Consider the following 8,972-nt stretch of genomic DNA (forward strand, 5'->3'; position numbering starts at 1 on the left):
CTTAGATTCAGCCCGGTCCAATTCGGTGTTCTACATGGGCCGAGCCCAACAATTCGGCCTTCTTTTTACTTATTTTTACTATTAATTTTGGTCAGCTACATGGGCTTGGCCCAATAATTCGGCCTTTTTGCTTTCTATGATCTAGCCTTTTCACATTCTATATAATTTCTATTTCCGGATTTTCTTTGTTTTTTGTTACATTCAATTTTTAGACTATTGTAGTCAACTGGGTGCACATTGCTTGTAGTCAACACACTGATATACCAATCATCAAGTTTTAATTTTTCACAGCTTGTAGTCAACACACCGATTCAAATAACAGCCAAACTCAGTTTATTACAATATTCCACACAATCACAATATACACCATACATTATTCCACCAATCACAATATGACACTCTACAGGTAAAACTCTCAACAATATAGCACTCTATATCAGGGGCCAGCCAAGCCTACTACCATGCATGAGGCCACAACCAACCCAATAGCATCAGCACCGTTGGAGCCCTGACCAACGTCCAAGCTTTATCAAGCTCCCTGCAAATTGCATTTAGTGGCAAAGCATCAATAGATGAAGTTGCAAAATGAATATCTTAGGGGAAGCTACACTTGGCATATACACGGGCAGAGTTGGGTTTAAGTAACCAAGTCATGTTTAAAAGAGTTAACTGAAGGAGTACAGTTAGCGTGTAACCTGGAAAACATATAGCTAGTACCTATCTATCAACACATGTCATCATATAGAAGCCAAATACTATTAACTAATAATTAGTAGACAACTACGTAATGGCTACCACAAGCAAAAGTGACAACAAAAAGAAAAGGGCGACTAGGAGGCAGTAAGGAGAAGCAATCCACAACAAAGAAATTATGCAAATAACACATTGAAAATGGAAACAGAAGAAGATTTCCTATCTGTGTGTGTATTGTACATAGCTTATTTCTTTAGCCAATATAGCTGCAGCATTAGCACAAATGCACAAGCAACATAAGCAGCGGTAACTACTAACTATTGGATCAACATGAGCAGCCAGCCAGCCACCATCGGCAGCAGCATAGAAGCAGCCAACAGCTAGCAGAAACAAAACTAGAACGGCAGCAGTGCATTAGAGCATCAATAGCAGTAGTGCAGCTAGAGGCCTAGAGTATCAACAACAGCAATACATCTAGATTCTAGAGCATCAAAAGCAACAATACAGCTAGAGGCCTAGAGCATTAGAGCATCAACAGCAGCAGTATAGCTAAATGCCTAGAGCATCAACAGCAGCAGTACAGCTAGATTCTAGAGCAGTAGAGCATCAACAGCAGCAGTATAGCTAGAGGCCTAGCGCTTTTCTGCCCGCACATGACCAAGGCGAGGGGTTGAGCCAGTGCCTCTTGCTTTAGCGCGCATAATCGGCCTATTAAGCGCGCCTTCTTGAACTTTGGCAACACATGCTTGCATAAACTCATGGAAGGAAGGTGACAGCATTTCAGAGTAATCCAATTCGAAATCAGAAGGTGTGCTTTCTAATCAATATTAACAGGGATGTGTGTACCTCTATGCTTTGGCATCTCAGTCGGAGGGGGCAAAAAATAGGCCAGCAAAGTGAAGCCATCTCTTCTTGCTTCATGCAAAGCTACAGCCAGCCAGGAAGCAACAGCACCAAGTTTCATGTGATGGCGCGGTGGAAACAGCAAAATATATTGTCCTGCAGAGGCATTCTTATCACCATACAATTATCACAACTAGTAATTGCAAGAACAAGAAAGCTTAAACAAAGGTTAAAGCTCGGTAACAGTAGGTTAATGACAACAGAAGTTTGCAACAGCAGCAGGTCAATAACAACAACATCAAGTCGTGGGAATGCTTTAATTTAGTCCATTTTTATCAACAACTTATCCTAAGGACGACATGCTATCGAACTTTGGTAAATACAGTATGAATATGATAGCAATAGCAGCAAGTCCTACACTAAAATAAGGAATCATGATTTCTAACAATAGCAATCATCAGCAGCAAGTCCTAACTTAACAGCAACAACGAGAAGAGAAGAGAGGAAAATAGAAGAAAAGAGATGAGAAGTTTCTGTTAGTGAAAAAGAATTGCTCATCTTTTCAAATGAATCAAATGAGTAGCTCTACACTGGAGCTCCACCACATCCTCTCGGGTGTAGGATCTCGTAGACAGCATAGGCACCACCAGTACCTTCAGATTTGGCAAACAAAATGGGAAATCAAGCCACTAGTTTGCACAAAGAACAATAACCGAAAGCAGAGCAGTAAAGCCGCAACACCTCATCGATGACGCTCCCGTCTCCGTCCAGCACGAACCCGTACTCCACGAAGTGGCTTCGGGGCCTCCAGGGTGCCGGCTACCTCCTGGCTGGTCGGAACACACGGCTGACGGTGGTGACGGCGTTGGCGCTGGACAGTGTCACCGTTGTCCCATGAGCCAGTCGTTGTTGGCCAGCTCCTGCACCTCCTCCTCTGGTAGTATCGCCGCGTTCGCCAGCTCCGGGCGCCGGCTCGGACCACAGGAAGAGGTCGGCAGCTGCAATCATAACACATAAGCACAGCACATCAGAAGCCCAGATGAACAAGCAATCTATCTATCTAGAAAACAAACAAAGCATCTTAGGGTTTAAGCTAGTACTAGGATGCAACACTAGTTTCGGCTGCTTCCTCTACAAACTTAGCAGAATCGCATAAGCAGATTAAAGCATAAATTAATAAGCAAGGCTAGTGACTTGGTTGTTTCCTTGGCATCGCTTATGATTTGCCTCTGGTGTTTGCCATACAACAACAACAGTAGTACAAATATGTTTGACTATACATGTGAATAGAGATATGACAATAGCAAGTATAGATAATTTGAGGAGAACCACAAGTAGTAGATATGACAATAGCGGTAGTACAGATTGTAGTAGTAAGCATGCAAGGAAACAAAACATGGGACAAATGTTGATAGCAACAAAACAACCAGGATATGACAATAACAGTAGTATAGATTGTACTAACAGAAGCAGAAGCATGCAAACATGCATCTCATCCCAACCTAAAACTAGAAACAGTAGCAGCCATTCATTTTTACGCATGTGTAAAACTAAACCATAAGCACCACAACATTTGCTAAACTTGTCAGCTTCAAAACTCTATCTCGAAATTCAGCAAGCGGTAGTCATTGCAGAATACCATTACAATGCTCAATTCAACTAACAGAATCATCCTGAGACAAGTTTATACGAACAATCAGGAACACGTAGTGCAGCACAGCAAGTCGACCTACCTTATCTATCAGTTGCATCAAATTAGGCACCCCGAAACCCTACCCGACGGAGAATGGCCTGAACGATGAGATATCATGTCCCTCCCTCTAGAGCTAGTCACAAAGTATGGTGAGAGGATTTACCTTCTAGTTTGCTTCCTGTTGATTGCGCCAAGCTGGCTCTTAACATTACCGTATTCAGCAACTGTAAACTGGAAAAGGGCATATTCAGTCCTTCTGTAAATGTAACATCCAACCAAAACAATTATTTACATCTATGAGCACAAAATAAAATGAAGGTATGTATAAAACCAAGACTGCACTTGGCAGGCAAGATCAACACGGTATTTCAGTTATAATTACTTCAATTTATTCCTTTTCTTGACAAAATGTGGCACCAATTCCCTAGTTGTTTGCATCATGAACATTATGTGGCAATTAAGTGCCACAAAAGGGGACAGAAGACTAAACATGCGCTCCACGAATTTTGGAATCCCTCCAGCTCCGTGAAATCCTGAGAGTTGCGGAGCTGGTAAACAGACGCTCCACAAATTTTAACTATAACTCCACCTGCTCCCGGAGTGGAGCTGTGGAGTGGAGTACATCAGAACAGGGCCTAAATAAATAATCATGAAACTAGCTGCGCAAACAGGTAGCTAGTCGGGGCCAAACAGACCAAGACAAACAGGACGTAAGCTACATACAAAATCTACCAATTCAGCGTCGAGGACCAAACCAAATGTAGCTGTTAAGCAACACTATCCGAAATACAGTACCCAACTAGCCTAGCTAATACAGTGTTAAGTTGCTGCCAATGTTCCAAAATCTCACTAGCATCTGATGTCTACTACACAACCTTCTTCTTGTAGACGTTGTTGGGCCTCCAAGTGCAGAGGTTTGTAGGACAATAGCAAATTTCCCTCAAGTGGATAGCCTAAGGTTTATCAATCCGTAGGAGGCTTAGGATGAAGATGGTCCCTCTCAAGCAACCCTGCAACCAAATAACAAAGAGTCTCTTGTGTCCCAAACACACCTAATACAATGGTAAATTGTATAGGTGCACTAGTTCGGCGAAGAGATGGTGATACAAGTGCAATATGGATAGTAGATAAAGGTATTTGTAATCTGAAATTATAAAAACAGCAAGGTAACGGATGGTAAAAGTGAGCGTAAACGGTATTGCAATGATAGGAAACAAGGCCTAGGGTTCATACTTTCGCTAGTGTAAGTTCCCTCAACAATAATATCATAATTGGATCACATAACTATCCCTCAACATGCAACAAAGAGTCACTCCAAAGTCACTAATAGCGGAGAACGAACGAAGAGATTATGGTAGGGTACGAAACCACCTCAAAGTTATTCTTTCCAATCAATCCGTTGGGCTATTCCTATAAGTTTCACAAACAGCCCTAGAGTTCGTACTAGAATAACACCTTAAGATACAAATCAACTAAAACCCTAATGTCACCTAGATACTCCAATGTCACCTCAAGTATCCGTGGGTATGATTATACGATATGCATCACACAATCTCAGATTCATCTATTCAACCAACACAAAGGACCTCAAAGAGTACCCAAAGTTTCTATGGGAGAATCACGACGAAAACGTGTGCCAACCCCTATGCATAGGTTCCCAATGTCACGAAACCCGCAAGTTGGTCACCAAAACATACATCAAGTGGATCAATAGAATAACCCATTGTCACCACGGTTATCCCACGCAAGACATACATCAAGTGTTCTCAAATCTTTAAAGACTCAATCCGATAAGATAACTCCAAAGGGGAAACTCAATTCATTACAAGAGAGTAGAGGGGGAGGAGAAACATAAGATCCAACTATACTAGCAAAGCTCGCGATACATCAAGATCGTGCCAAATCAAGAACATGAGAGAGAGAGAGATCAAACACATAGCTACTGGTACATACCCTCAGCCCCGAGGGTAAACTACTCCCCTCCTCGTCATGGAGAGCGCCGAGATGATGAAGATGGCCACCGGAGAAGGATTCCCCCTCCGGCAGGGTGCCAGAACGGGTCTAGATTGGCTTTCGGTGGCTACGGAGGCTTCTGGCGGCGGAACTCCCGATCTATTGTGCCCACGGATGTTTATAGGGTATATGGAGATATATAGGCGGAAGAAGTACGTCAAGGGGGCCACGAGGGGCTCACGAGGGTGGAGGGCGCGCCCCCCTGCCTCGTGACCTCCTCGCAGATCCCCCGACGTGCACTCCAAGTCTTCTGGGCTTCTTTCCTTCCAAAAATGAGTTCCGTGAAGTTTCAGGTCAATTGGACTCCGTTTGATTTTCCTTTTCTTCGAAACCCTAAAACAGGGTAAAAACAGAAACTGGCACTGGGCTCTGGGTTAATAGGTTAGTCCCAAAAATGATATAAAAGTATATAATAAAGCCCATAAACATTCAAAACAGTAGATAATATAGCATGGAGCAATCAAAAATTATAGATACGTTGGAGACGTATCAGCATCCCCAAGCTTAATTCCTGCTCGTCCTCGAGAGGTAAATGATAAAAGAAATAATTTTTGATGTGGAATTCTAGTTGGCATAATTTCAATGCAATTCTTCTTAATTGTGGTATGAATATTCAGATCCGAAAGATTCAAGACAAAAGTTCATATCGACATAAAAATGATAATACTTCAAGCATACTAACTAAGCAATCATGTCTTCTCAAAATAACATGGCCAAAGAAAGTTCATCCCTACAAAATCATATAGTTTAGTCATGTTTCATTTTCGTCACACAAGAATGCTCTCATCATGCACAACCCCGATGACAAGCCAAGAAATTGTTTCATACTTTAGTAATCTCAAACTCATAAACTTTCACGCAATACATGAGCGCAAGCCATGGATATAGCACTATGGGTGGAATAGAATATAATGAGGGGGGTTATGTGGAGAAGACAAAAAGGAGAAAGTCTCACATCAACGAGGCTAATCAATGGGCTATGGAGATGCCCACCAATTGATGTTAATGCAAGGAGTAGGGATTGCCATGCAACGGATGCACTAGAGCTATAAATGTATGAAAGCTCAACAAAATAAACTAGTGGGTGTGCATCCAACTTGCTTGCTCACGAAGACCTAGGGCACTTGAGAAGGCCCATTGTTTGAATATACAAGCCAAGTTCTATAATGAAAAATTCCCACTAGTATATGAAAGTGACAAAACAAGAGACTCTCTATCATAAAGATCATGGTGCTACTTTGAAGCACAAGTGTGGAAAAAGGATAGTAGCATTGTCCCCCTTTTTTATTTTGCCTTTTTTTGGCCTTTCTTTTTTTTTGGCCTTCCTTTTTTTGGCCTTTCTTTTTTTCTTCTTTTTTTTGGGGGACAATGCTCTATTAATGATGATCATCACACTTCTACTTATTTACACTCAATGATTACAACTCGATACTAGAACAAAGTATGACTCTATATGAATGCCTCCGGCGGTGTACCGGGATATGCAATGAATCAAGAGTGACAAGTATGAAATAATTATGAATGGTGGCTTTGCCACAAATACTATGTCAACTACATGATCATGCTAAGCAATATGACAATGATGAATGTGTCATGATGAACGGAATGGTGGAAAGTTGCATGGCAATATATCTCGGAATGGCTATGGAAATGCCATAGTAGGTAGGTATGGTGACTGTTTTGAGGAAGATATAAGGAGGTTTATGTGTGAAAGAGGGTATCATATCACGAGGTTTGGATGCACCGGCGAAGTTTGCACCAACTCTCGATGTGAGAAAGGGCAATGCACGGTACCGTAGAGGCTAGCAATGATGGAAGGGTGAGAGTGCGTATAATCCATGGACTCAACATTAGTCATAAAGAACTCACATACTTATTGCAAAAATCTACAAGTCATCAAAAACCTCGGTACTACACGCAAGCTCCTAGGGGGATAGATTGGTAGGAAAAGACCATCGCTCATCCCCGACCGCCACTCATAAGGAAGACAATCAAATAACACCTCATGTTTCAAATTTGTTACATAACGTTTACCATACGTGCATGCTACGGGACTTGCAAACTTCAACACAAGCATTTCTCAATTTCACAACTACTCAATTAGCACGACTTTGATATTATTACCTCCATATCTCAAAACAATCATCAAGCATCAAACTTCTCTTAGTATTCAATACACTCATAAGAAAGTTTTTACTAATCTTGTATACCTAGAATATTAGGATTTTAAGAAAATTACCATGCTATTTAAGACTCTCAAAATAATATAAGTGAAGCATGATAGTTCATCTATTTCTTCAAAATAAAACTACCACCATGTTCTAAAAGGTATAAGTGAAGCACTAGAGCAAATGACAAACTACTCCGAAAGATATAAGTGAAGATCAATGAGTAGTTGAATAATTATGCAACTATGTGAAGACTCTCTAACATTTAATAATTTCAGATCTTGGTATTTTATTCAAACAGCAAGCAAAGAAAAGGAAAATGTCATTCTAAGAATAGCAAACATCATGTGAAGAAGCAAAAACTTAGGATCAACCGAAACTAACCGATAATTGTTGAAGAAGAAAGGTGGGATGCCAACCGGGGAATCCCCAAGATTAGATGCTTGAGACTTCTTGAAATATTATCTTGAGGTGCCTTGGGCATCCCCAAGCTCGAGCTTTTGTGTCTCCTTAATTTCTCTCATATCAAGGTCTCCCTAAATCTCAAAAGCTTCATCCACACAAAACTCAACAAGGACTCGTGAGATAAGTTAGTATAAACCATTGCAAAACATTATCATACTCTACTGTAGCAAATCACTAAAATTATTATTCAACATTGAATACTAAATGCCTCTGAATATTTAATAGTCCTATCCTCAAATAGAATCATTAAAGAAGCAAACATATGCAAACAATGCAAACATAACAGCAATCTGCCTAAACAGGATAGTATGTAAAGAATGCTGCAACATCCATACTTCCCTAGCTCCAAAAATTATGAAAGAAAATTCCCACCGTAGTAAATTTATCAGAGCTTAATATGCAAAAGGTTTCAACATTTTATCACATTCTGACTTTTCTAGGGAATTATTGCAACAGCGGTAAACTTTCTGTTTTCAAACAGCAACATGTATACTTGTAACATAGGCATAGTAAAGACTATTAATGCCACTTTTATTGAAATAAAAGATGCAAAACATTGTTCTAAATAACAGCAAGCAAATCCTAACAAAATAAATTGACGCTCCAAGCAAAACACATATTATGTGGCGAATAAAAATATAGCTCCAAGTAAAGTTACCGATGAACGAAGATGAAAGAGGGGATGCCTTCCGGGGCATCCCCAAGCTTAGGATTTTGGCTATCCTTGAATATTACCTTGGGGTTCCTTGGGCATCCCCAAGCTTAGGATCTTGCCACTCCTTATTCCATAGTCCATCGAATCTTTACCCAAAACTTGAAAACTTCACAACAGAAAACTTAAAGTAGAAAACTCGTAAGCTCCGTTAGTATAAGAAAATAAATCACCACTTAGATACTGTAATGAACTCATTCTTTATTTATATTGGTGTTAAACCTTCTTTATTCCAACTTCTCTATGGTTTATAAACTATTTTACTAGCCATAGATTCATCAAAATAAGCAAACAACACACGAAAAACAGAATCTGTCAAAAACAGAACAGTCTGTAGTAATCTGGATCAAACGTATACTTATGGAACTCATAAAATTCTCAAATA

The 8,972-nt window shown here is 40.4% G+C and overlaps 1 long non-coding RNA gene across 1 annotated transcript; it reads right to left on the reverse strand.

The window, feature by feature from the left end:
- Positions 1–261: 261 nt before the first annotated feature.
- Positions 262–1,776, reverse strand: LOC125515167. Its single transcript, XR_007286844.1, has 2 exons — positions 1,540–1,776; positions 262–538 (listed from the first exon to the last, which is right to left on the reverse strand). It is a non-coding gene; the product is annotated as an uncharacterized LOC125515167 (long non-coding RNA).
- Positions 1,777–8,972: the final 7,196 nt, after the last annotated feature.

The sequence above is a fragment of the Triticum urartu genome, chromosome 6, assembly GCF_003073215.2.
Source record: "Triticum urartu cultivar G1812 chromosome 6, Tu2.1, whole genome shotgun sequence".
NCBI classification, from domain to species: Eukaryota; Viridiplantae; Streptophyta; class Magnoliopsida; order Poales; family Poaceae; genus Triticum; species Triticum urartu.